Here is a 26,818-nt window from a genome sequence, read left to right as displayed (position 1 = left end):
AGAACCTCTTTCAAAGGTCCATGGGCCAAGCAGGAGCTACTGGACTGAGCCATGGTTGTTGAGGCATTTTACTCCCGATGACCCCTGGCCAGACCTACTATGGCTTCTCGGAGAAGTGGTAGATGTAGGGCGAAGACGGGCTCACAACTCAACATACTTTCAGCAAGCTCAATAACTGAATGTCCAGCACAATACTTGCTTTTATGAAAAGTAGTATTTATACACACACAAATTGAAATACGGTGCACACTAAATAATAACACACGCTTTCTAAGGTCTGTATTCTAGCAATGTGGGTGAAAGTCAAAGTGTCCAAGGGCACACAGCACTACAGTCAAAGCGGTTACCCCAACCAGTGTCTCTGTGACTCAAAGTTTGGGCTTACCTGCTCCCGATGGAGACAAGACAGCCCTCCTGTTGTAGCAGTAAGTAGTCCTGGGTCCTGATGACAGACTTAGGGTGCTCCTGATGTTACGGTAATGACGTAGCAGCAGTGAGTTCAGAGTGTGCACTTGGTTTGTGGGTCACAGTCCACTCCTCTTCCTGCAGCCTCCCACCTGGCATATGGGAGTTGCATCCCGTGCTCTCAGGGAAATGTCCCTTTGCCGTCACAACACTGACCAGGGCTACGATCTCCTTATTATCACAGCACTGCACCAGGGCGACACCAATAAAATATGCTTGCAATGTTTATTTTTGATTTGCACTCGATTTAGTGCCCTTTTTTTCTCCATGAGTAGTGCATCTTAATAACTATATCATGGATATGCTTTCGATTATAGTCACAAAGGTCACTTTTTTCTTTTGACTACCTAGGGATGCGGCGCGATTTCCCTTTTGTAAATGTTTTCATTTTTTTCATGCTGTTCACTAGGTCCTGGGTGTCCATCTTCTTTTTTCATTACCCTCCGCGGGTTTGACGTCCAGAGCGTTACTAGGCAATCCTAGACGCTTTACCCGATTTGCCGCATAACTAGCAGCCCGACTACTTCTAAACTGAATCCGGCCCGTGTGGTTCGTCCATTTTACAGAACCACGGCCGGATTGTAGGAGCGTTGGTGACTGGCCCGAACAGTATGTATGTTTCTCCATACTGTTCCCTTTCTAGTACGTAAGAGGTCCTTTACAACTTTTTGAGCGTCACTAAGAAGTCCTTGACGCTCGACTCGATTGGCCACTCATTTGATAGCTCACCTTTGCGTGAGATAAAGTATCGCTCCATCACACCACTTTTGTGTGTAAAAGGCCGCTTTATTGGAAACAGGTGCACTCACAAAATTAAATCCCTTGGCCTTGTGCCTTACAAAACTAAAACCTCACTATACATAAATTCTCCTATCAAGACACCCCCCTCCCCTACCCACCCCTCCCCCCTCCCTCCCCTTTTGCACTTGCCGCTCCATAGTCCAGTCCTCCTTACTTTGTGCTCCTATCTACTCTGCCTAGTACCTTAATAGTCATTTGCTAGCGTCTTGGGCGTGCAAGTCTCCAGCCCTTAACACTCGATATTATCTAGGTCTCCCTGCTACTGTCCACCCTTATCCAATCAGCATTTGTCTTGTCTTCTTTTCTTCCCATCCGTTCACGTCTGTCATGTGCCTCTTCTCTGTCTCCGCCTGCACCTGCTTCAAGCGACAATACATAACAACCCCCCCGCACACCTGTTCCCAACAGACCATAAATAATCAATGAGCCAAATTAGAAGGAAAGGAAAAACACCCTAAAACCCCTATTATACAGGGTGGGTGGGAGGGAGAAAGTTCGACCACTGGCCAGGACCCTAAACTACAAAATGGTGGCGAGCTAAAATGTTGCCCCACCTTTATACTGTAGCCTTAGGCTATCCTTAAATACCTATGTATAGCCCAAATAGCGCCCAAAATTGGCGCAAATGGGCCATACCACTCTCGCAAACTCCCCGGGGGGGAGATTGCCGATTCCGGCGCTCCCCCCCAAAACCCCCTTGCGAGAGATAAAGTATCGCTCCATCACACCACTTTTGTGTGTAAAAGTCCGCTTTATTGGAAACAGGTGCACTCACAAAATTAAATCCCTTGGCCTTGTGCCTTACAAAACTAAAACCTCACTATACATAAATTCTCCTATCAAGACACCCCCCTCCCCTACTCACCCCTCCCTCCTCCCTCCCCTTTTGCACTTGCCGCTCCATAGTCCAGTCCTCCTTACTTCGTGCTCCTATCTACTCTGCCTAGTACCTTAATAGTCATTTGCTAGCGTCTTGAGCGTGCAAGTCTCCAGCCCTTAACACTCAATATTATCTAGGTGTCCCTGCTACTGTCCACCCTTATCCAATCAGCATTTGTTTTGTCTTCTTTTCTTCCCATCCGTTCACGTCTGTCATGTGCCCGTTCTCTGTCTCCGCCACCAGATAAGGAAGAGGACCCGGCCCCCGAGCCGTCCTCTCCTTTTCTGCCCCCCCATCCCGATCCGTCTCCCTGACAGTCCTGCTTGCCTACACTTCTTTAAAGGCCAGCGTCATCACTTCCTTCAATTGGAGCAGGTACAACTCCATGCCCAAAAAGGACAGGTTTACACCGTCGCCCCTAAAGAATTCCTTATCTTCAAATCGAATATCTGTGTGTTCCACGTACGTGAAACCCTGTTCTGCACAAAAAGTCTTCATTTCCCTATTAATCTTCTTCCTAGCCTTTTCAATGGCTCCTGGTCTGCGAGCACCCCTCCAAATCAGGCGAGGAATAAAAGCCGTCCACATCACATGACAGCCATACCATTGCTGCCTAACTAATGCCAAATCCCTTTTCATATCTTTTAATATGTCCAAACCCGTCCTTTTCACCATGTCATTCTCTCCCAAGTGTATAAGTAATACGTCCGGACAATGTCCCCTCCCTTTTAGCCTCTGCAACGTTCCCAACAACTCCTGCAAACACATGCCCCCTCGCCCCTCCCACCGAACACAGTACCGTGTTACAGCTAACCCCAAATTAGACCCCAATTTTGTTGACTGAGCTTGTCTCGCCGCCCATTTTACGAAGGAGTGTCCCACGACCCAAATGTACAAAGACTGCACCGCTGGCCCTGGAACCGAACCTGCAGTAAAGAAATGAAAATTAGTCTCATCCCCATCAACTGTGTTTACCTCACATATTTCTTGTACGCGTCTGACTTCCACCGTCCCAGATCCCGAACCGCCTCCCTCTGCCAGCCCCGGCGCCCTGCCTCGGTTGCCATGCCAATCCGAAAGGAATGTGTCCCAAACTGGGACGAATCGACACCTATGTAATTCAAACAAGATCTCATAACCACCAACAGCTGATAAGCCGACACTGCTTCACCGTTCTTATGACAAAAAAACAGCCCTGTCTGTCTACCCCCCCCCCAGCAACCGATGCGTCAATCGCATTGGGCACATGTCCTGAACAGGGTAGGTCCGCATAAAAACCTGCTTCCCGCTCCCCCTCTGATCCGTCTTGGAACGTTTAAAAAATACCCCGACTCCTCTCCGTGAAATAGATACATCATCCTACTGAACCCCTTCCCAAAACTTAGAACCGAACAATTCTGACACGCGGAAAGCCCCAAAAAACATCCAGGACATCAACGTGCGAAATAACAACGCCTCTTCCATACTTCTACAAATGTGCGCCGCTGATACCAATACCGTTCTCAACATATCCAAAGAAATCGGTCGTCGCTCCCGCGTTCCCCTACCCCGCTCCCTTGCCCAACCTTCCAAAAGCCGTTGCCCAAACTCCCCGCCGTCGGAGCATAGCCCCACAAAAGCTTACCCATAAAAACTACCCCTGCTAACTTACCTGCGATAGACACCTTGGACAAACGTTTGTCAATCATGTTCATCACATATGTAATCACGTCCTCGGCCCGATCCTGTGTCCGCCGCCGTCTACGGGCTCCTGACTGCAAAAATTCCTGCCAAGCCCTTACATACTTGCGCTGCGTCGAAGGAGCCAACGAGTTCACGACCAGCCGGAGAATCCTCTGTCTCCGATGCTCCAAAGCGCTGCTGGCATCGCCATCCTGTTCACCTGCTCGTCTGTGACCAACCCACGGAACCTCTGCCACTGCGAACGAGATAAGGCATCCGCAATGTCATTATCTACACCAGCTACGTGTCGCGCCCGAAAGTAAATATCGCGCTGTAAGCACTCCAATACAAAAACTCGAAGCAACTGCCAAACCTGTGCTTCCCTCGCTGACTGCCTGTTTACCACCTGCACCACTGCCAAATTGTCCACCCGAAATAGCACTCGCTTGTGCTCCAAGAAATGCCCCCAGAAACACACCGCTACCACCAGCGGAAAAAGCTCCAGAAACGCGATACTCCGTCCCCTCGCTCGCCAGGCCTCCGGCCACGGTTCTGCACAAAAATTGCTCTGCCAATAAACGCCAAACCCCGACGCCCCCACCACATCTGAAATAATTTGTACATCCCATTCACAAACTGCCCATGCCTGAATCGGAATGCCATTAAACGACTCTAGGAATGTGCACCACATCCTCAAATCCTCTTTCACTCCAGCACTAAGCCGTATATGATGATGCGGTACCGTACCACCGACAACGCCATCCCGAGACGCCTACAAAAAGTCCTGCCCGCACGCACCACCCTGCATGCGAAGTTCAAATGGCCCAACAGCACCTGGATATCCTTAACTGTCACTTTCTTCCGTTTCAACACAAGACGCACCGTTTCCAACATGTGTACCCGCTTCTCATTAGGCAAACGCGCCACCATGGTCTGGGTGTCCAGTTCTATGCCCAAAAATGATAAGGCCGTACAGGGCCCCACTGTCTTTTCGGGGGCCAGGGGCACACCCAGGTCCCCCATAATTGCTTGGAATCTCTGCAGCGCTACCTCGCAGGATTCCGAATTTTTTGGTCCTGCGATGAAAAAATCATCCAAATAGTGCATGACCGACGTATGTCCCGTAACTGTCACAAAAATCCACTGTAAAAAAGTGCTGAAGCATTCAAATAAAAAACAAGAGCTCGAACAACCCATGGGCAGCGCCTTGTCAACGTCCCAGCTGCCTTGAAATTGAATGCCCAGCAACTCGAAATCTCTAGCATGCACCTGCAGTAAACGAAAAGCAGATTTTATGTCTGTTTTTGCCATAAGGGTGCCCTGACCCAATGCCTCCACCAACGCCATTGCCACGTCCACCGAGGCATATGACACTTTCGTGGATTCCTCCGGTATGAAGTTATTAACCGACGCCCCTTCCGGCCACGACAAATGATGTATCAACCGATATTGCCCAGGCTCCTTTTTGGGCACCACACCAATAGGGGACACTATCAAGTTATTCAGAGGCCAATCCGTAAAAGGGCCTTCCATTCTCCCCTCCGCTACCTCCTTCTCAAGTTTGAGCCGCACCAGCTCTTCCTTTCCCCAGACCGACCGCAAATTCTCCACCCACCGACGCTGTCCTGTGTAGCCCAATTCAAAACCTTTAGAGAACCCCTGCATCAGCAATTGCCCGTGCTCCTTCAAATGTTACCGACTCGTCCAATACCGTAACGATCCAAATTAACTGGCGTAAAAGCTTTTTCCCAGCGACCCCTGCCCCCTGGGCTTGGGCTGGCTTGCATTCCCCCCGGGGTTACCTCCTGACACCGTGAACTGTTGCCCGCCGCTGGCTCCTCCGAAGCAATTGGTGAGAGCATGTTTTCCCCCGCATTTGGAGCACTCATGTTTAAATTTACAGTACTCCCTCGTGCATAAACCTTTGTTGAAATCCCAGCACGCACCAGATTTTTTCCCTCCTGAGCCTGCTGCTCCAGCTCCCCCTTTTTCACCTGAGCTAGTAACATTGGCCCCACCCTGGGTGGGGCGATCTCGAAAGGGCAGATAAATGATAGGCAGCCCACTAGCCGTAAAGATCGTTTTACCGAATTTCGCTGGGCCCATTGTGTGCTGCCACAAGTCAGTATCAATTTCACCCCACTGCGCTTCCTCATCCGCCGCCATATGCGCTCTGAATTCCTCGTCGTATTGCACCCATGCATAACCACCAAAATTCAAATATGCCTTCCTAATTACATCCATATATTTGAATAGCGCCACCGCCCGTTCCGGATGACGCTCGCAATACACACTAGCGTAAATTAAGAACGCCGCCGTCCAATTCTCAATCGTCACCGGGACCCTAGGCCGCTTCGCCAGCTCGTATTCTTCCTCTTTGGACCCTTCCTTTGCCCGCACCTCCCTGTGCAACAATTTGAGCATGTCCACATACTGCCCTTTGCAGATCTTTTCCTTTGTTGCTGGCATGAGATGCGCTCCCAGCGGTTTAGCTGTCCCCATGTAAGGCAAACGCTTATGCTTACCTCCGATTTTCCCCGGACCAAACTCTTCTCCACTTTTCTCTGACCCCTTCTCTGCAGCTTTACCATTGCTGTCTTCAGACACCTCCCCTTTTACTTCATCAGGGCCCACACCCGCATCCACAACATAGACCCCTTTATAGAGCCTCCCCCCATACCCTCCTTCAAATCGGCCGTCCCCACTGCCACCCCGACCTGTGTCACCGCTCTACTTGTCTCACCTTTTTCCAGCAACGGGGGCCGCTCCGTAACCGTCCGCTTTGCTGCACTCTTTCCCTTGGATGAACCATCTGTCACCTGCAACGACTGAGGCACAACGTTAGCTTCCCCCCCCGGTGCCCACCAAACCTCCTCATCCCGAATCTCTCCCTCCTCCACACTGTCCTCATCAAAGTCTAAACTATCCCCACTCTCCCTCTCATCAGTGTCCGTATCCCCTGACTGATTCCCAAAACGCGCCTTCTTTATGAGCTCCTCCAGCTGCGCCGCCGAAACGCGCGGTCGCCGTAGGGCCGTTTTGTGCCCTTCCCCCTGTGATGCATAGCCAGGCCGCTTGCCCTTACTCACCCTCCCACTGGGGGGCGCAAAACCCAATCCAGTGGCGTACTGCTTAACTACATCCTTGGCTCGCACCGCCTTACCGCCATGACGATATCCCGTCCAGCTAGCCGTACTGGGCCCCGCCGTCACTTCTTCCTCCTCCCACGGTTCCGAGCCCGCCAAAAGCTCGCCTGGGTCCCCCTCCGCACTCCCACACTGTATTCCCTGCAAAAATCCCACATCAATATCACTGAAGCTGCGGACGCCTACACTGAGAGTTTCACGCTTAAACTCTGGCCCCCATGCCCTGACCACCTCCTCCCTACCCGCCTCGCTTCTGCCAAAACTGTCGTAGGTACGGATGGGTGGGTGCACCTTAAAGACGAGCCCATCCTCTTCCACCTCTTGGTCCCTGACTTCGCCCCCTCCCTGATCAGAATCGTCACTCCATTCAAGGATGTGACTCAACTCCATAACCGTCTCCCCTGCACCCCCTCCCTACCCTCCCAACTTGCCCACTGACCCCTCCTCAACACTGGTGGTGCACTACTCTTGTCCCCAAGGCTGTTGCTCCCCACCCCCGGTCGCCATACGACCCAGGGATCCTCCCATCCTCTCACCGCCCTCGCCTGCCTCGACGGGCAAACTTGCATGCCCATTGCCTATTGAAGACTTTGTACTTACCGGACGCCCAGCCCCTCCTGCCTCCCGAGCGTGCACCTCGCCCAACCCACCCCCCTCCTGCGCGCCCGCCATGACCGTGGGCCGCCCCTGATGCCGCCGAGGACGCAAAGCCGGGGAGGTTCCCGCCCCGACCCCAGCAACACCGTCCCGCTGCCCGCAGCCGCCGCGCCCCTAAAGGGCGCGGCTGCCTCTTCGAAGCCACATTAATCCGCCCTTTGTGGGAAAGGGCCAGCCTCCCGTTCCTCCCTCTACCCGCCCCACTCACCTGCGTACGCTCGCGCGGAGGCGAGCACGCTGCCACCGCGGCTGCCACGCCGCTCGCTGCCCATCGTGCCGGCCTCTCACGAGGAGCAGCGGGGGCCGTGATTAAGTCGAGGCGCCCCGCCTCCTTCAACAGCTCCAGGGCTCGAACCACCCGCTTGTCCATGGCTCAACAGAGACACGACCGCGCACGACACCTACTCAGCCCGTAAGTACTTCAAATACCCTTTCAACCTGCTCACAACCCAATGCTCCCTGATTATCAATGTGAAAGAAAAATAAAACGCTGTTAATTTTAACGCACTCTACTGCCCTTATACTCCCCTCCGCCTCAAACTCAACTACTCTACCACCAGACAGCAGAAAGTTCGACCACTGGCCAGGACCCTAAACTACAAAATGGTGGCGAGCTAAAATGTCGCCCCACCTTTATACTGTAGCCTTAGGCTATCCTTAAATACCTATGTATAGCCCAAATAGCGCCCAAAATTGGCGCAAATGGGCCATACCACTCTCGCAAACTCCCCGGGGGGGAGATTGCCGATTCCGGCGCTCCCCCCCAAGACCACCTTCTTTTAAATAATATCCGGTCCGCGTGTATCCTATACTGTATGAAACGGCGGTCGGTTTGTATGCACGTCGGTAATTTGTCCGACGAGTAAATATGTTTATTTAGGCTGCGCCCTTCCTAATATCTAGGAGAGTTTGCTCTATCCTTTGATATGCACCCCTAACTCTGTTGTACTTACGCCTTATTATAAAATGTGAGTTACTGACCACATCATTATTCACAAGTATTTTTCTAAAAATAGAGAGCTCATACATAACTCAAGTCACGAATCAGTACTCGAATGGACGGGTCTATGGACCTTTTTATAGCCTGTTTGATTATGAGTGATTTGTTGAAAGTTTTTTTTTCCCTTTTTTTCCTTTTGTATTATTCTGAGGTAATTTTCTCAATCAGTATCAGACACTTACAGTTTTACATCTTTCTATGTCTATCCTTTGTTGTTGTTTCATCTATATAAATAATGATGGATACATTTTTCTGTTACCAACTTTACTGTAGATATCCTAATGAACTATGGTGAATTGCCAGTGGTTGTAGTTCCCTCTGCAATTATGGTCGGTAAGCACGTATTGTATTGAGCCACGTATTCACGCATGAGTGATGTTGTAGTATTTCACTTCCAACTCTTTTCATGCGACTTTTACAATTTATTTTGTTTACATCTTATGATTTTATGTGTTTTGCATTCACTTTTGGCATATTTGTACTTGTTTTTGTTTTCGCAGATGAGCGGTAGTTTTCGGCTAGTTATCACAGCCCAGGAGTGAGTAAAAAAATGTTTTTCACTCTATACCAACATTTTTTGAACGTACATTTTGTTTAAATTTTTTTTCTCTGGAGTAAGATTGTCGTAGTCCTGATGAAGTGCTAACGGATCCTTTATGGACATATGGAGAGGCGCAAAACATGTTGACTTTTTTAAGAGTATAAGTGAATGCACTGGACTCCTAGATTAAGTGTGGGACCATTAATTCCCTATCACTTTGTTTCTGTTTTTAATCTTGACCGGGTCCTGGCTCATTCCATTAAAATACATTTCTATTGAGGGGGTACCTGAGCCAATTTTAATCGTTTTCTGTGTTCATCGCTCCAGCTGTCTCTTTGTAACCTAAGACTTATTGGTACCAAGACACATTTGTGATGCAGAATCCCGTCAGACATTGCAGAGTCAGTCTGGCGTGGAGCATGGCCCGATGATGATGCATGAGGGCTTCTGCTTTTCTATGAGTGGATGCTTGTGTTGAGAGGTTACTATACCCTCCACCCCTTTGGTGAACAACCTCTCTTAGAATCAAAAAGTCCTTTTGAAGTGCAGGAAGGGCCTGGCTCTATCTTCCTCCAGTGTTTGTTCCACCCAGACCGTAGGACTGTAACAATCCACAAATCTGTCTGGGGGAATCTCTACCTCTACCTGTTCCTCCAGCAACCTGGATCTTCTAAAATGGAACCTAAATACACATGTGCATGCAACCATGTACTGTACCTTTTTTACAGGTATACATGCATGCCAGAACATACACACAAACATGCAAGCGAATTCTCATGTACTGTACCACTTCACAGGCACATGTAGTTCCCAGCACAAACAGAAACCGTGAGCTAATTCTCATATACTATACTACTTCAAAGACATCCATACATTTCAGCAAGCCCATGAACCTGCGCACACTTCCGGCACTGCATACAACCAAGTGCAGGCCAGAGGTGAGTTAAGCACACATCATCAGAAATTTAACTAAGTAGGCCAGGGGGCACCACTTCTGTGACACAAGTAAAAAGGCCTGTTCACTCTACTAATCACTAAAGCTTAGAACACCGTATGCTGCCACAACTGAGCTTGTGGTACTTAACTCGCAGTGAGGGTAGTACCATTTCACCACTCCAGGGTAGCTTTGGCACACCTCCCGGTCTTATCAAAACCACAATCCATGAGACATGATGGGAACATGATCCATGTTCTCTCATGACTGAAAACTTGTTACCAAGGAACTAGTGGCCAGATGTAATTAAAAAACGATTTGCGTTTCTTAAATAGCAAATTTTAAGAAATCGCTATTTAAGAAATGCAAAATGGTATGTATGATTTTTGCGATTCGGTAATAGCAATTTCTTAAAATTTGCAAATGCTATTACCGAACCGCAAATAGAAAATCCAACCCCATTCGCCCCTATGGGCCTGTTGCGAAGGTTTTTGCATTTCCCAAATTGCGAATTCCAGTTCGGAATTCACAAATTAGGAAATGCAAATGCCAGGGTGCTGGGGGCCTAAGGCCCCCTCTACTGCACCCCAAAAATATTTTTACGAACATGTGAAACACACACATGCCTTAGGGGCATGTGTGCGCTACATGTCAATTTAAAAAATGCATTTATAATGCAAAAAAGCTTGATACATCTGGCCCTAGATATTCCCTCAGCTGAGGGACTAAGGACAGGGGCACACTTCCATTGACATGCAAGGGACTTTTCCATCCCAATACTTTCAGATACGTCAATCACTACCAGCAGTTAGAAAATATTTCTACTTTTGTTTTAGATAAAATTGGGACATTCTAATCCATTTTAAATTGTTCCAAAAAATAAAGTATCTCAAACTTCAACTAGTTTCAAAGTGGTAAGGGAAAAAATTAGAAGGAAAAGGAGATCTGCAGGGTTAATTGAAGAGCCAGGTCTTCAGCTTCTTGCAGAATTAAATTAGTGAATGAGAGTCGCTGATGTATTGGTGAGGTCATTACAGGTCTTTATGGCAATGTAGGAAAAAGTAAGACCTCTAGCTCTGCTTCAGTGCATACGTAGGATATGTGCGAGAGAGAGCAGCATAGATTACATTTGTCTAGTGGGTTGATAGAAATGTAGGTGGTGGTTGAGGTAGACAAGTCCAGTGTTGTGAAGTGCGTTAGATGCATGGGTGAGCAGCTTAAATTGGCAGAGTTTCTGGATGGGAATCCAGTGGATCTCTACGAGGTTCGTAATTCACAAATTAGGAAATGCAAATGCCAGGGTGCTGGGGGACTAAGGCACCCTCTACTGCACCCCAAAAATATTTTTATGAAGATGTGAAACACACACATGCCTTAGGGACATGTGTGCGCTACATGTCAATTTAAAAAATGCATTTATAATGCATTTTTTAAATTTGCACATGGTTACCACAAAACTTTAATTTGTGGTAATTGCATTTCCTAAATGTCCAATTTGCATTTAGGAAATGCTTGATACATGTGCTTCGGAATTTGCAAATAGGAATTCTCTATTTGCGCTTTCCAATTTAGATAATCGCAATTTGCGATTCTCTAAATGGGGCTGCAATTTTAAGGAATCGCTATTCTAGCGATTCCTTAAAATTGCACAGCGAATGCCTTTCATACATTGCGAACAGCATTTTTGCATTCGCAAACAGCCGAATTTTGCAATTCGCACCATTTGTGAATGCAAAAAAGCTTGATACATCTGGCCCTAGATATTCCCTCAGCTGAGGGACTCAGGACAGGGGCACACTTCCATTGACATGCAAGGGACTTTTCCATCCCAGTACTTTCAGATACGTCAATCACTACCAGCAGTTAGAAAATATTTCTACTTTTGTTTTAGATAAAATTGGGACGTTCTAATCCATTTTAAATTGTTCCAAAAAATAAAGTATCTCAAACTTCAACTAGTTTCAAAATGGTAAGGGAAAAAATTAATTCAGGAGAAAATAGCACATCCATACTTATCTCTAGCTAGTGTTTTGAAGAAATGTTGACAGTTTGCATGGAACATTTACCCCAGGATTCAAATATGGCAAAAGTAGTACATGCAACGTGTCATGGGTAGACCAATAATCAGGATCTACATGTAAAAAGCACTATGCACAACTTGAGATAAACCTAGAATTGAAAGTTATGTTATGGTATGTTATGTTCCGTTACATTATGTTTTGTTGTGTAGATTTGTTGAGCACATTTGTCACTCGTTAGGGTATCTAGGCACTTGAGGAGGTGTGCATGTCGAGCAAGAGTAGGTGTGGGTCATAAAAAGGAGATCTGCAGGGTTAATTGAAGAGCCAGGTCTTCAGCTTCTTGCAGAATTAAATTAGTGAATGAGAGTCGCTGATGTATTGGGGAGGTCATTACAGGTCTTGATGGCAATGTAGGAAAAAGTAAGACCTCTAGCTCTGCTTCAGTGCATACGTAGGATATGTGCGAGAGAGAGCAGCATAGATTACAGTTGTCTAGTGGGTTGATAGAAGTGTAGGTGGTGGTTGAGGTAGACAAGTCTAGTGTTGTGAAGTGCGTTAGATGCATGGGTGAGCAGCTTAAACTGGCAGAGTTTCTGGATGGGAATACAGTGGATCTCTACAAGGTTAGGTGGGATGAGGGTGCAGCGAAAAAGGTCAAAGATGAGTCTGCCGGCAGCTTTCTGAGTGGTCCGGAGCCTTTGTTTGAAGTGGATTGGGTTTCCGACATAAACACCATTGACCACGTAGTCCAGCCTGCTTCTCATGAGGGCTTGACTGACGGTGCGTCTAGTGGTTTAGGGTAGCCACTTCAAGAACTTACATAGCATTCATAGGATGACGAAGCAAGAGATGATGACTGTGTTTACCCGAGGTGCCAAAGTGAGTTATTGTCCAGCCTGAGTCCTAGGTTTCCTGTTTGTTCTGATGGGATTGACATAGGTCCTAGCTCTTCTGATCACCAATAGGAGTCCCAGGATGAGATCTTGTTTCTAAAGATCAGATCTTCCATTTTGTCTGTTGTGGACTTTAGGCAGTTCTATTTCATCCAGTCTACCATGCTGGTTTATTGAGTTGTTTCTGATGCTGTTGGCATTGTCTATCAGGGTTGCGTGTCACTGGTATAGGAAATGGTCTTGAATCCATGGGCTCTGATGATGCCTGTGAGGGGTGCCATGTAAATGTTGAAGAGTGATGAGCTCCGAGATGATCCTTGTGGGACTCTGCAGATGAGTTTATTAGGGTTCTGAGGTGTATGGTGGGAACCTGACTCTCTGTGTTCTGCCTGTAAGGAAGAAGGCTATCCTCTTTAGAGCTGGTCTTTATATTCAAGTGTGGTGTAGCCATGAGACAGGGGTGTAGTGAGAGGCAATGTCTAAAGCTGCAGAGACACCAAGCACAGAGAGAGCTGCTGGTTCTCCACAGTCCAGAATGGCCAAAATAAGGGTAGATGTCTTCAGTGGCCACAAAAAGGGCAGAAGTCGTTGGTGGCCACAGTGAGGGCAGTGTCTGCACTGTGGTTGCTGCAGAACCTGATTGCATGCTGCCCACTCATTGGTGATGACCTAGGTGTACGGAGAGTTGTTCATTGATCACCTTCTCCATGACTTTGGCGGGGAAAAGTAGTAGTGAGATCATTTAGTAGTTGCTGAGTTCACTCAGGTTGGCTGATGGTTTCTTCAGGAGAACTTTGACTTCTGCATGTTTCCACTTGACTGGGAAGGTTTTGCATTTGATAGATTTGTTGATGATGGATGTGAGCACGGAGCTGATCATAGATTCTCCTAACTTGTAGATGTGGTGGGGGCATGGGGCCACAGGGGCTCCTGAGTGGATGGATTTCATTATTGCAGCACGGTCTTCGCTGATGAGTGGTTTCCAGTTACTTTGGTGATTGTTATCACTTGTGGTGATAGGTATTTGGTAGGTAATATCTTCTGGGATTGCCTGAGGGTTGAAGTTGCTGTATATTTTGTGATTTTGTTGTTGGATAAATTGGAGGGTGGCTGAAGAGTTCTTGCGAAGATGTGATTGTGTTAGTTGCAGCTGCAGGTTGAAGAATTCTTTGGCAATGGTGAAAAGCTCTTTGCAATTGTTGGAGCTGGTATTGGAATTGCACTGACACACTTTCTTAATAATATTGTTAAAACCTCTAGCATAAGGTATTAAAACAAATGGTTATATACAGCTTGCTTTTTCAAGCTGAGATGGCCACAGGCCTGTGAAATATTGAGTGGCTTTCATAATTTGGTAAATTAGTTAATTTTGTTTTATTGCCTTTTATATACAGATGGAGATTGTTTTGTAGCAAAGACTTGCGTTTACTTAGAAATGTAGATCAGAAGATGTGAATAGTAGAGTATTTTTCTCCAATGGTTTAAATGAATTCATCAACAATGAGACCAAACCATAATCTATGATATTATTTGAAAAAGTAAAATGGAAAACTGTTGATATTTGCCCTTCCTAGTATAGCAGAAGAAGACACACAATGCTATGGACTACCAATGCAAAACAATCCACTAATACATGTCTGTCCTTCTACATTAAAAATACCTCCGAATGTACTAAATAATATTCCTACAAATTTTAAATTATTTCATGCAGTGCAGCAACCAAAGATGCTGCCCTCCGTTGCCTGAAAAGGGTAGACCAGGACAGTTCAATTTCTGCTTTTTTTCCCAAGAGCCATTACACAATTAAGCTACCTAGCACTGCATATTTGTATTGGGTCCAGCCCATGTTTTGTATTGGAAGGTAATGTTTCCCTATTTTGTATGTGTGCTGTACAGTGTAGTGCACATTCAAAGTTTGAACAAAATAAAAACTTTTCTCCAGCTTTACACATGCCTCAGGGAGGAATAATGTTTTGGTGCAAATTACTGTCTACCATTATAAGTAGATGGTGCTTGGCATTTTCAGTGAAAAACACGTAATCTGCTGGAAAATAAAACAAAATGGCGACCGGCTTTGCACCAGTTTGCGTCATTTTGGGTGATTTTGACCTGGGGCAAAGTATTAATAAATCTGTCCCATCGTGGTCTTGTCTTCTGCCCTATTTAGCCGTCTGCCCACTCCCAAGTCCTCTCCATTTCGTCTTTCCTCCTCTTGTCCTACTTAACCTCCCCATCTCCACTACCATATGGACCTTCACTTTCCCTTACTGATCTTACATACTCGAATTTCCTCTATCTCTTAATCCTCTCCACTCATGCTCCCTTTCCTACATCCTTACTGCCTTCCTTAACCTTGCTCCCACTTCACGCTCTAACATTTCCTTTATTTTGTTTCTCTCTCTCGATGTTTTCTCTTTTTTGCCCCATTCTCTGAACCATCTCTATGATCTCAATTATCTCTGTCTTTTACTCTCCTTTACCCACCCTTGTCTCGTGTAGATTGCATTAGCCCTTGAGAATACTGCAGGCCTTAAACCAGATATGTGTCACATTTTTAAGAAAATTGAGGAATTTAGATTCCTCAATTAAAAAAGAACTACTGTTCCATAGTGTACCAACTTAGAATGAAAAGGGATGTTTAGCTCATCCAATGCACATTTATGGGGAACTAATACAAGAAATGCAACCCAGAACAAAAGGTGGCTATAGGTATATGCTAGCAGGATTTCGAGCCAGGAAAATGGGCATCCACAGAATAAAATACAATGTATCAAACAGGCAATTTTAATAACCTTTGTCTTCCTTTTTATCAACCAAGAGAGTTAAGCCCTCAAAAAATGCAATTTCTGTAAGCTCCAGATAGACAAAAATACATAAACCAGGGTGCAATTGCAGAACTGCATTATTAATAATTATCTCCTGGGGAAAGGTCAGAAAGCCAGCAGCAACACAATTTCTAAGGTTTTTAGGATGATAAAAACAGTCTTAGAATATTGCATAAAGTGGAGGAGTTAAAGTCAATTAAATTACTGCCATCGCTTCTACACTGCTGAGTTGGGAATACGTCCCTCAGCAGTCCAATGCCTGTAACTGGCCCAGGAGGAGGGGCACTGTAAGGGGTGTGCTCTTAAGCGCTTCCTCATAACCCTGATATTGGATGCTGCTATCACTGATATTACTTCTACACTGTTGGGGTGGGACTATGTACCCTAGCAGTCCATTGCCTTCACCTGGCCCAGGAGGAGGGGCACTTTAATACCTGTTTCTTAAGTGCTTCCTCATACCCGTGGCGTGGGGCATGCCCCGGTGCAAATCTGGGTGAAGACCAGGCTAAGAGCAGGCCTATCTGCACTCATCAGAGCCCAGAAGAAGCTGGTCTGGGCCACCCCTCTCGGCCCCTCGGCCTCAATGTTAAGGTACTGTCATACTAATAATCTGTGGGGCATATTTATACTCCATTAGCTCCGAATTTGCGTCGTTTTTTCGACGCAAATTCGACGCAAAACTAACTCCATATTTATACTTTGGCGTTAGACGCGTCTAGCGCCAAAGTTCATGGAGTTAGCGTAATTTTTTTGCGTGAACACCTTCCTTGCGCTAATGATATGCAAGGTAGGTGTTCCCGTCTTAAAAAATGACTGCGATGCATATGCGTCGTATTTATACTCCCGGGCAAAAATGACGCCCGGGAGTGGGCGGGACCAAAAAACCCGCATTTGCGCGGAATTTAACGCCTGGGTCAGGGCAGGCGTTAAGGGACCTGTGGGCTCAGAATGAGCCCAGAGGTGCCCTCCCCTGCCCCCAGGGACACCCCCTGCCACCCTTGCCCACCCCAGGAGGACACCAAAGGATGGAGGGACCCACCCCAGGGACATTAAGGTAAGTCCAGGTAAGTATATATATATTTTTTTTTGTGGCATAGGGGGGCCTGATTTGTGCCCCCCTACATGCCACTATGCCCAATGACCATGCCCAGGGGACGGAAGTCCCCTGGGCATGGCCATTAGGCAAGGGGGCATGACTCCTGTCTTTGCTAAGACAGGAGTCATTTCAATGGGGGATGGGCGTCGTAAAAAAATTGCGCAAATCGGGTTGTGCCGATTTTTTTGCCTCAGCCTGACTTGCACCATTTCTGGACGCCCATATGCCATTTTCCCCCTACGCCGGCGCTGCCTGGTGTACGTCGTTTTTTTTAACGCACACCAGACAGCGCCGGCGGCTAACGCCGGCTAACGTCATTGAATAAATACGGCACCCGCATGGCGCTTCAGAATGGCGTTAGCCGGCGCTAATTTTTTTGACGCAAAACTGCGTTGGCGCAGTTTTGCGTCAAAAAGTATAAATATGGGCCTAAATGTGCTCCTGGACATAGCCAGAACTTCATAGCAACAATTGTTGGATATTGCTGTCTTCTATAATGGGTTAGCTCGAACGACTGCCCCTAGAGGGCTTACTGGGCTGTGAAAGCTGGGTCACTCTATCTCAGCTGACTATTTCTAACATTGGGTTACATCTGTGATCTTTTGATTGACCTTTTGTTTTAATTTCAGGTCGGCTGCACTTCGGATAACACATAGAAATTTACTGGTACCATTGTTAAATCTGTGTATTGGCTATAAAGATCATAGGACTAAGGCAATGCCAAGTCTTTGGTAATACACTTACTGGAACCACTAGTACATTTGAGTTACAGGGCCTGGGCACACACTATATACTGTACTGGGGACTTACTAGTAACTCAGATATGTCAATGATGGATAAACCAATCACCCATACCATTTAGACAGAGAGTACTTGCACTTTAGCACTGGTCAGCAGTGGTAAAGTGCCCAGAGTCCTAAAGCCAGCAAAAAGTAAACTCAGTACAGGATCAAAAACAGGAGGGCAGAAGCCAAAAAGACAGGGGGAGCCATGCCAAGAGGTGATGGGTCTAACAAATACACACAGTCATTCAAGGTCAGGACTCTAGTGTTTTATAGATGGGTCTCTGAGTCCCACTCCCCTCAAACTAGTGGTTGTGGTCATTTCTCATTAATTACTGGTGACATTCGGATTAAGTTCTGCTAGTAGTCCAACTCTCAGGAATTCCACTTTAACTCTTTATGAAAAACTAAAGTGTTTCAGTGCTGAAGAACTCTATGGCAGGCAGGTTCCCCCAGAGCTGTCTGGCCTGTAAATCAGTCTTACACACAATAACAGGATTTGAGCTTCCGGAGTCTTTGAGTGTGCCCTCTTCACAGGAACTGAAGCTGCTGCAGCTGTTTCTGGTCAGTTCCTCACATGTGGCCTAGGAGGGGAAGCAGTCTGGTGTCCTCAAGTTCCTCATATGCGGTCCTGCAGAGCACTTGTTGGCCCCCTGGCATACACGTTTGCTGACTTGTAACCTTCACATTGACGATGACCCACTTGGTGCAGCAACGGTCACGGCTCACTTAACAGTGGCCCTACCCTTGCATTCAAGGGTCACTGACCTTTCACTGCACACGATCAATGACCTGATCGTTACAGCAGCCACCACCTCAGACCTCAATGCAGGGATCCATTCGAGAGTATCTTGCACTTGACCTTGCTCCCTCAAGCACTTTCCTGTTTCTTAGAGGGCACTCTGGCCTTGACAAGCAGGCAAACAATCACTAGTGCTCCAGGGGCAAATGCTCTTGAAGTCCCTGGGAGATGTCCCCTCACCCAGCTAGAAGACTGGCAGGCCTTGGCCCCCAGTCACAGTCTTGCAGAGCTTCTCCTCCTCGCACAGCCCGACTGGCTGTTTGACAGTTGGCAAATTTGGGGGACCGAGCTCCCCTTCTTAGAGTCCATATCCAGACACCAAATATGATTTGGAGTTTGAGTCTTTGAAGTTAATGTTGGGGTCTACTTCCTTTTGAATTGCCCTCTCCTCTGTCCTGCCCTTCCTCCAGAAAGCACCTGAATATCTGCCACAGTGGTATATGTATCAAAGGCTACCCCAGAGCTGCAGCCTAACTCTTTATGATTCTCTTATCAGCCCTATCTCCTTCCTAAGATGTGCCCAGGACCCATCCTAGTGACTCCTCTCTAAATTAAAAAGCACCCATTAAAGTGTACTGAAGAGCCTGGCCTCCTCTTCCTTGAGTGTGTTCCACCAGGGTCACAGTAATGCAGCAATCCACAAATCTGTCTACGGGGATTTCTGTACATCTTCATGTTCCTCCCGTTGGCCCTGGATCTCCTAAAATGGAACCCAGAATCTTCCATGTATTGTGCCATTCACAGGCACACATACACCCAGCAGATGCATTTAGCATAAAAGACACTGCACATCACATGACCATTCCTGTATTGTACTATTCATAGGCACGCTTACACTCAGCATATATATAATGCACATGCACTGCACACCACTGCACAGAAAACCAATGTAGGACAAGGGTGAGTTAAGCACACAGCAGAGGAACTATAAAATGTGAGCTTTTAGGCCTCCAGTGACACAGGTAAAATGTGAACACCTGTTCACTTCTATTGATCACTAAATGATATGCTGCCACCACTGCTACAGGGCTTACCTCCCGGGAAAGATAGTAAGTAGCCTTTCACCACTATGAGGGAAGTGCTTTGGGAGCTCGTTCCAGTCCAAAAAGACATCAGTCCATGAGATAGGCCTATGTCATGATGCATACGCATGATCCATGTTCACCCATGACAGCCAAAATCATCATAAGGGATCAAGGCATCTTTACAGTTGGATCACTCAAGGCAGGAGTGCAGGACCATCACCTTGTGAGGGACTTTTTTCCATCCCAACAGGAATGTTCGTGGAATATTCAAATACAATTAATTCCAATAGGAATCACTTTATGCTCCTTGCACTTATCCTCACAGGCAGTTGGCCGTTTCGTTACTGATTTACAAAGGTTTAGAGAATATAAAGGAGTACTTCTGTAGACTACTTCCTCTACTCATAAATGTTTTTGTGAATCTAACCTTATGACTTCCATATTAAACAGTACATTTTATGAAGCGTTTGCACTTTCTATCATGATTTGAGGATGGCCTCAAAAGCATGGATCAGCACATCCAAAACTTGCTGTTGAGTTAAAGAGAAAACAAACATAACTTGGAAACAATACTGACTGAAAATGTGAAGTCACCATTTGTGTGCGTCTGCCACCTCAGCTCATATTTGTAGTGCTCTGTGTTTCTGTTCTACAGCAGTTGAACGTTTTAGATGGTGCTGGATGTCCATTTTCTATATACTATACACTAAACTTGATGAATGGAAATTGTTATCAGGGGTCCCATAAATTGGGGATCAAAGGGCAGCAGCAGAAAAGGATGGAGTGACAAGGAGAAAAATCATAAGCAGTTGAAATGGACAGTTAACTTAAACATTTATTTTTAAAAAGTCTGCCCAAAAGAAATTAGCAACAATGACAAATGTGGTTGTAATTTTGTTCTAGCTTACATAATTGGTCATAAACAAACTACATTTTAAAATATATTAAGGGTGAAAGTATCTGCAGCAGAGGTTTTTGTATACACTGCAATTTCCAGGATACAGTAACAGTAGTTTATCTCAGATGGTTAATGCAGCTGCTGGAGGAATCTGTATGCAGTCTATTCACAGGTCTGACTGATACTAAAATAGCAGAGAGGGTTATTGTGCCATCTTCAAAGCACAATGTGTAATATGCAGGTCACAGATTTGTATTTTATGTAGACAATTCAGTGGGATACTGCTTTTATTGCAGAGATCCTTGTATACCTTCAGGTTACACATTATAATCCTCATAATATAGCTTAATGAGTTGTGCACGAACACCAAGGAGCTGCATGCAAGCCAGGTAAAAGGCATAAATACAGAACCTTACGTCTTTTTCTGTCTTTCGTTATGCTCAGGTAGTTTTAAATTATTGCAGTGGGTAGTAACAAAGACTTGTTATTAAGAGCTATATAAAATGCTGTTAATGCAGTTAGTCACAGGGCGTGTTATATCTGACCTTCTTATAGGACATAGATATCTCTCACATACAGAGTTTGCAAAACTCAAAAACCTGTCTCTCAGTTGTACTTTGGCTCAAGCACTTTTGTTTCCTCAAAGACTTTGGCTTTGAGGTGCTATCCCCCCAGCCAGGATGCAACCTGGTCAAATAAAGTCTGGCAGGACGTTTAAGGAGGTATTGGGCCTAGCTGGAACTAAAAGAGATCTCTCTCACTGGCATAAGGTTGCTGTTCTGAAAGTGAGGTCACTGCTGACTTTGACCCACTGAGAACAAACACTTATATAAAGTCAGTAAATATTGCTAAGGCTGGCGCAGATCTAGCTCATTAAAGGCTGACGGATCAAGGATCTCAATGGATCCTCCTCATTTTCAGTGCTGTCTATTCCTCATGGACATTTGTGTTCTAAACACAAAGGTCACCAGATGGCAAACGATTTCTGGCTTCTGAGTTGCAAATGCAAACTGTTCCTTCTCAGTTGATCTCTTTAAGTTTCTAGAGTACTGATATATAACCATTCACTCCTATAGGTTAATGTTCTTAATTGCTTTTTTGGGACTGCTTATATAAATTGTGTTTAATGAATCAGAATAAAAAAAAAGTAGAAATGTAATTATTTATCCACAGCTCATCTCTAATTCTGAAGCTCAACTTGCACTCACAAAGAGCCTTTTAGAAGCATAAAATTCAGCTGTTTAAGTGCTACACTACTATTTTGAAAAGTCACCTCTCACTGAATTTAATAAATTTATTATTGTCTGGCAAACGTTGGGTGTATGTGTATGTATGTGGTAGTTGTATTGCACAAACCTAAGCAAAAGCAGGAGTACACTGAACAGGGTCAAAAGCAACCATACTATCAACAAGTGATGTAAGAGGTAGCTGGTTTCTGGTGGTCTTGATGATTAAGGGGATTTTCTTCTAGATCCCGGGTGCACATTTGGAAAAGCTCATTTGAGTATTTTCTTAATTTTTGCACTTCTTAGTCCCTAGACTAATGGTGCCCCGACTGACTGCAGAAATGCCAAGAGGCACCGGAGAAGGTGAACAAGTCGGCAAGATAAGTGGGGGTACTAGTCATGATGGCTTTGTAAATGATGCAGCTGGTTTTGAAAATGCTGTGGGTCAACAAGGAGAGTCAATAGAGTCCCATCAGGATGGTGACCATGTGATCATATTACTTCAAGCCCTAATAAGAAGGACTGCATTGTGTAGGAAGCAATTACAGTGCCAGGGGGAGCCTGGAAAGCCATAGAGCAGGATGTTATTACCAACCAGATGTAAAGGTATGAGAACTGCAGTTATGAAGTCACTTTCTGGAAGAAACAATTTCACTTTCTTTAGAAGAGTGAGCTGGCGCCAGGCAGCCTTTTAGTGTTTTTGGCAATATGTTCTTGAGGTTGGGGTTCAACATAAATCCAAGTGACTTTGCATTCTGCGAAAGTTGGGGTTCGAATTATCTAGATTTATGTAATTCAGCCAGGCATGTATTTCTTGATTGTTCTGCCCAAGAACCTTCATTGTATCTTGGTTGGGTTGAACTTCAGATAGGTGATGACATCTAGGTTTGAAAGACCCACGAGCAGTGTTTGGTACATAGAATGCTTGGAGCAGAGGAAACTTTCAAGAAGATTTGTGTATTTTTGGCATATTGATGAATCTTAATGTTGTTATCTGTAAGCAGAGCACAAATTGGGGTCTATGCAGAGGCTGTCGATGGCAGGGGACATTATGGAACCCGGGTGGACTTATCAGATAATACAGACTTTCTCTTGACCAGCAGGTCGTGTGAACAAATGCATAGTGACTGGAAACATTGATGGAGAACCAGTGAAAGCCAAATCAAATCATTCCAAATGAAGACTCCAGGGTGTGGGTGAGCGTGGGATGGTTGAATGTTTTTATGGTAGCTTTGAGATCCATTATTACCAGGAGGCAGGGACCTGCTTCATCTGTGTTCAGGAGGGAGTTGTCTTCGATATGTATGATAAAATTGTTTGTCTAATTATAGAAACAGTGAGGCATAATATTGTAAGGATTTTTAGATGTACTGGGCAATACAAATCGAGTGGAAAAATAACGGCAAAAAGGCTTGACCAGGAATCTTCCACAGAATATTTCAATTGTCTCATCTTAGGGGTTAACAAAACCAAATCTGAAGCATCTCTGGCCACATGCCTAGGTCCACCGCCAACTGGGGGAAATTTGGTGCATTCATCATCCCTAAGAAAACCTTCCAGTTGGGTTTATCTGAAGTTCACCTCAGTCATTTCAACTAAGAAGCATTATTGGATTATGAAGAGTTAGGCACTATTGGTGTATTGTAGAGTTTGCTGGAATAGAGGCACCGGCATAAGTTATTGTTACTTTTGCCACTCAAAAATCTCAGCTCCCCCGTTCTATATAGGGTCACTGAAAACAACAAGTTTACTCTAGTGGGAATCTTCTGGCTTTTCTGGTGTAAACCTCAGTCCTGGAGACTCATTGGCTGCCCATCCACCAATGAGAAACCAAGGCCCATATTTATACTTTTTGACGCACAACTGCGCCAACGCAGTTGTGCGTCAAAAGTTTTAACGCCATTCCAAAGCGCCATGCGGGCGCCTTATTTATTGGATGGCGTTAGCAGGCGCTGCGGACTGGTGTGCGTAAAAAAAATGACTCACACCAGGCAGCGCCGGCGTAGGGGAAAATGGAGCTTGGGCGTCAAAAAATGGGTCAAGTCAGGTCTGAGGCAAAATTTTGGCCTCAACCCGATTTGCACCATTTTTTTTTACGCCCAACCCCCATTGAAATGACTCCTGTCTTAGCAAAGACAGGAGTCATGCCCCCTTGCCTAATGGCCATGCCCAGGGGACTTATGTCCCCTGGGCATGGTCATTGGGCATAGTGGCATGTAGGGGCTATGCCACAAAAAAAAATCGAAAAAATATACTTACCTGAACTTACCTTAACTTCCCTGGGATGGGTCCCTCCATCCTTTGGTGTCCTCCTGGGGTGGGCAAGGGTGGCAGGGGGTGTCCCTGGGGGCATGGGAGGGCACCTCTGGGCTCCTTCTGAGCCCACAGGTCCCTTAACGCCTGCCCTGACCCAGGCGTTAAAAAACGGCGCCCATCAGGCTGGGTGCCGTTTTTTAAAGCCTGCCCCCTCCTGTGCGTCAAAATGACGTCACAGTATAAATATGGGGCACAGGCCTTAAAGTCATTTTTTAGAAGGGAACGCCTACCTTGCATATAATTAACGCAAGGCTGGTTCACCCTTCTAAAAAATGACGCACATGGTGGAACTTTGACGCCCGCGGGGTCGGACGTCAAAGTATAAATATGGGGCAGTGTTTGTGCCGAATGTGCGTCAAAAATGTTGACGCACATTCGGCACAAACAGAGTATAAATATGCCCCCAAGTAACAAAGACAGGCAGTGGTGTGAATGGCAAAGAGCCTTAAATCAGTGTTTCTATATGAGAAAGCAAAGTAAGCATTTAAGATGAAAGCAAATAAGAGGATGTCTGTTTAGACCAAGGATACAATGAGTGGCAGCATTCTGAATAATATGTAGTTTAGTTACAGAGTAGACAGAAATTACTAAATAAAAAAGAGTGTTACTTTACTTGAGGCAGGAAAGAATAAGGCTATGAACCATTGTCAATGTTAAAGGGTGTGGAGAGAAGGGGAAAAACACCTGCAAAATAAGGAAGAAAGTGGTTGTGATTTGCATATGGGCCGAATAATTGTGAGCTGATAGTCAAAGTAAAACAAGATTGCAGCTGAAGAAATAGGAGAAGATGTGGAGCGGGCTACCAGCAATCAACCATGCAGAAGATTTATAAAAAATCTGGCTCTCTGTCTTATCACTCTTAAGGGTTATGGACTATTCAAATGGCATGGAGTTCTCAAAGATAGAACTGGAGACAGCATGCATATCCTTTTTTAACTTAGATTGTATGGAAGAAAGATCACCATCCATCCAACAAATGAACTGTCCTGAGAATAGGCATAAAATGTTAGATTAAAAGAGCAAATTGAGGCAGTGAAAGGGGCATCGTTAATATTGAGTAGGTTTAAATGTAAGGAAGAGCCCTGAGAAATCCCACAAGTGCTGCTCTTAAATTCAGAATGGAAAGAAAACAAAGAAACAGCCTATGAGTAATTGTAAAGAAAGCACAAAATCCATAGCAGTTATATGTCTGTTTTAATAAAATGGGGCAACTGATTGTGCAGGATGGAGTGAAAGACAGCATGGTCTGTTGCTGAAAGATCTAAAAAGATCAAGAGGGCCTCACTGCCTTGGTCCAGCATCATTCAAAAGTTTTTGACTCCTCGAGCAAGCATGTTTTCAGTACCAAAGCATGGCATGAAACCCAGATTGTTGGTAGGGGACAAGCAAGGGATTTTCTTAAAAGAAAGTGAATAACTGTAAATTGACAATCTTGTTTGTGAAAGAAAGGCAGAATGAAAAATGGCCTGTAACTAGCTAAGATGTGAGGGCTTGTTGTGACTCTTCTTAACAGATTACCATCTAGGGCTTGTTTCCAAATATCTGGAACAGCCTCAGAATGTAAAGAACATTTGCATAGATTAATATGTGCCATAAAAACTAAAAACTAGCAGAAGCATGAGAGCAGGCAATCCTCAAAAGGACATCGGTTGAAGAGAGACCCAGATAGGCCTGACTAATGTTTGGAGGAAATAAGTGAAGCAGACAGAGGAAGAAGAACTGCTGCAATTAGAACAATATATAGTAGAGTAAAGAAGTGAAGACAAAGCATGTGCGATAGTGGCAGTGTTAAAAGAGTGGAAGGTACTTGTGATTTTAGAATAGAAGAAGTTGGCTAATTCAGAGAGCTGTTGCTGCTACAGAGAGACCATCAAGTTGGCCCGATTAGGGCGGATGAAAGAATTATATATAGCAGCGGTTCTCAACCTGTGGTCCGGGGGTCACCACTGCTTAGAAAATTCAGTAACATTAACAGATTAATAAAGTGTATATAAATAAAGAATCATAATTGAAAATTGAACATTTGAAAAGGTTCTATAAATGTGAAGGAATTTGAGACCCTAGAGTAGAAATTAAATATCCTCAGATTGGTTTGTGGGGGACGTGCAAGTGCATCAAACAGAACATAGTATATACATTGAATGGTCCCAGTTAAATTTAGAAAATCTCTAAACTTCCCATTAAAATTCAAATTTTACTTTTTTATATTTTTTCCATGAATTAAATGCAATATTTTAGAATTTTTGTATTTATTTGATGATTGATTGATTCTGTATCTTTAGTGAATTTTTTCAGTTCAAATATTCGAAAATGCTTAGGCCAGGGTCCCCTGCTTCCAGTAATGACTCAGTGCGGGTCGCCTGATTCTAATAATGATTTACTAGGGATCCTCGAGTTCCACTATCGATTAAGTGTGGGTCAACAGAAGTCAAAAGGTTAACAACCACTGGTATGGAGTAAATACCTCTTTAGATAGGTTTGAGGGAACTTTACTGTGTTGCTCAAATAAAGAGGCACAAGTTTGTCTAATGTGATTCCTGTAATGATTAAACTTGGAATTATAAAAATCGCCATCAGAGGAGGCATGGGAGGTTCTCCTTTTCTTCCTAGAGGTTTTATAACATAACTTGGCAATGTCCAGCTCTGCAGAGAACCAGGGAGCAGGGGGAGTCTTTCTATGAAAGTGATGGAGGCATCAATGGTAGAAGAAAACCAATGGTAGGGCACTGCTATTGAGATTTTTAGAAACACAAGGTGTGAACGAACTCAGAAGAGAACTTAGTGGCATATTGAGCTCAGGCCAGTGCCATTTTGGTAGACATGATACCAGTTTCATGCTAATGGATCA

The sequence above is a fragment of the Pleurodeles waltl genome, chromosome 3_1 (genome assembly GCF_031143425.1).
Source record: "Pleurodeles waltl isolate 20211129_DDA chromosome 3_1, aPleWal1.hap1.20221129, whole genome shotgun sequence".
NCBI lineage: Eukaryota > Metazoa > Chordata > Amphibia > Caudata > Salamandridae > Pleurodeles > Pleurodeles waltl.
This window is presented reverse-complemented; position numbering follows the sequence as displayed.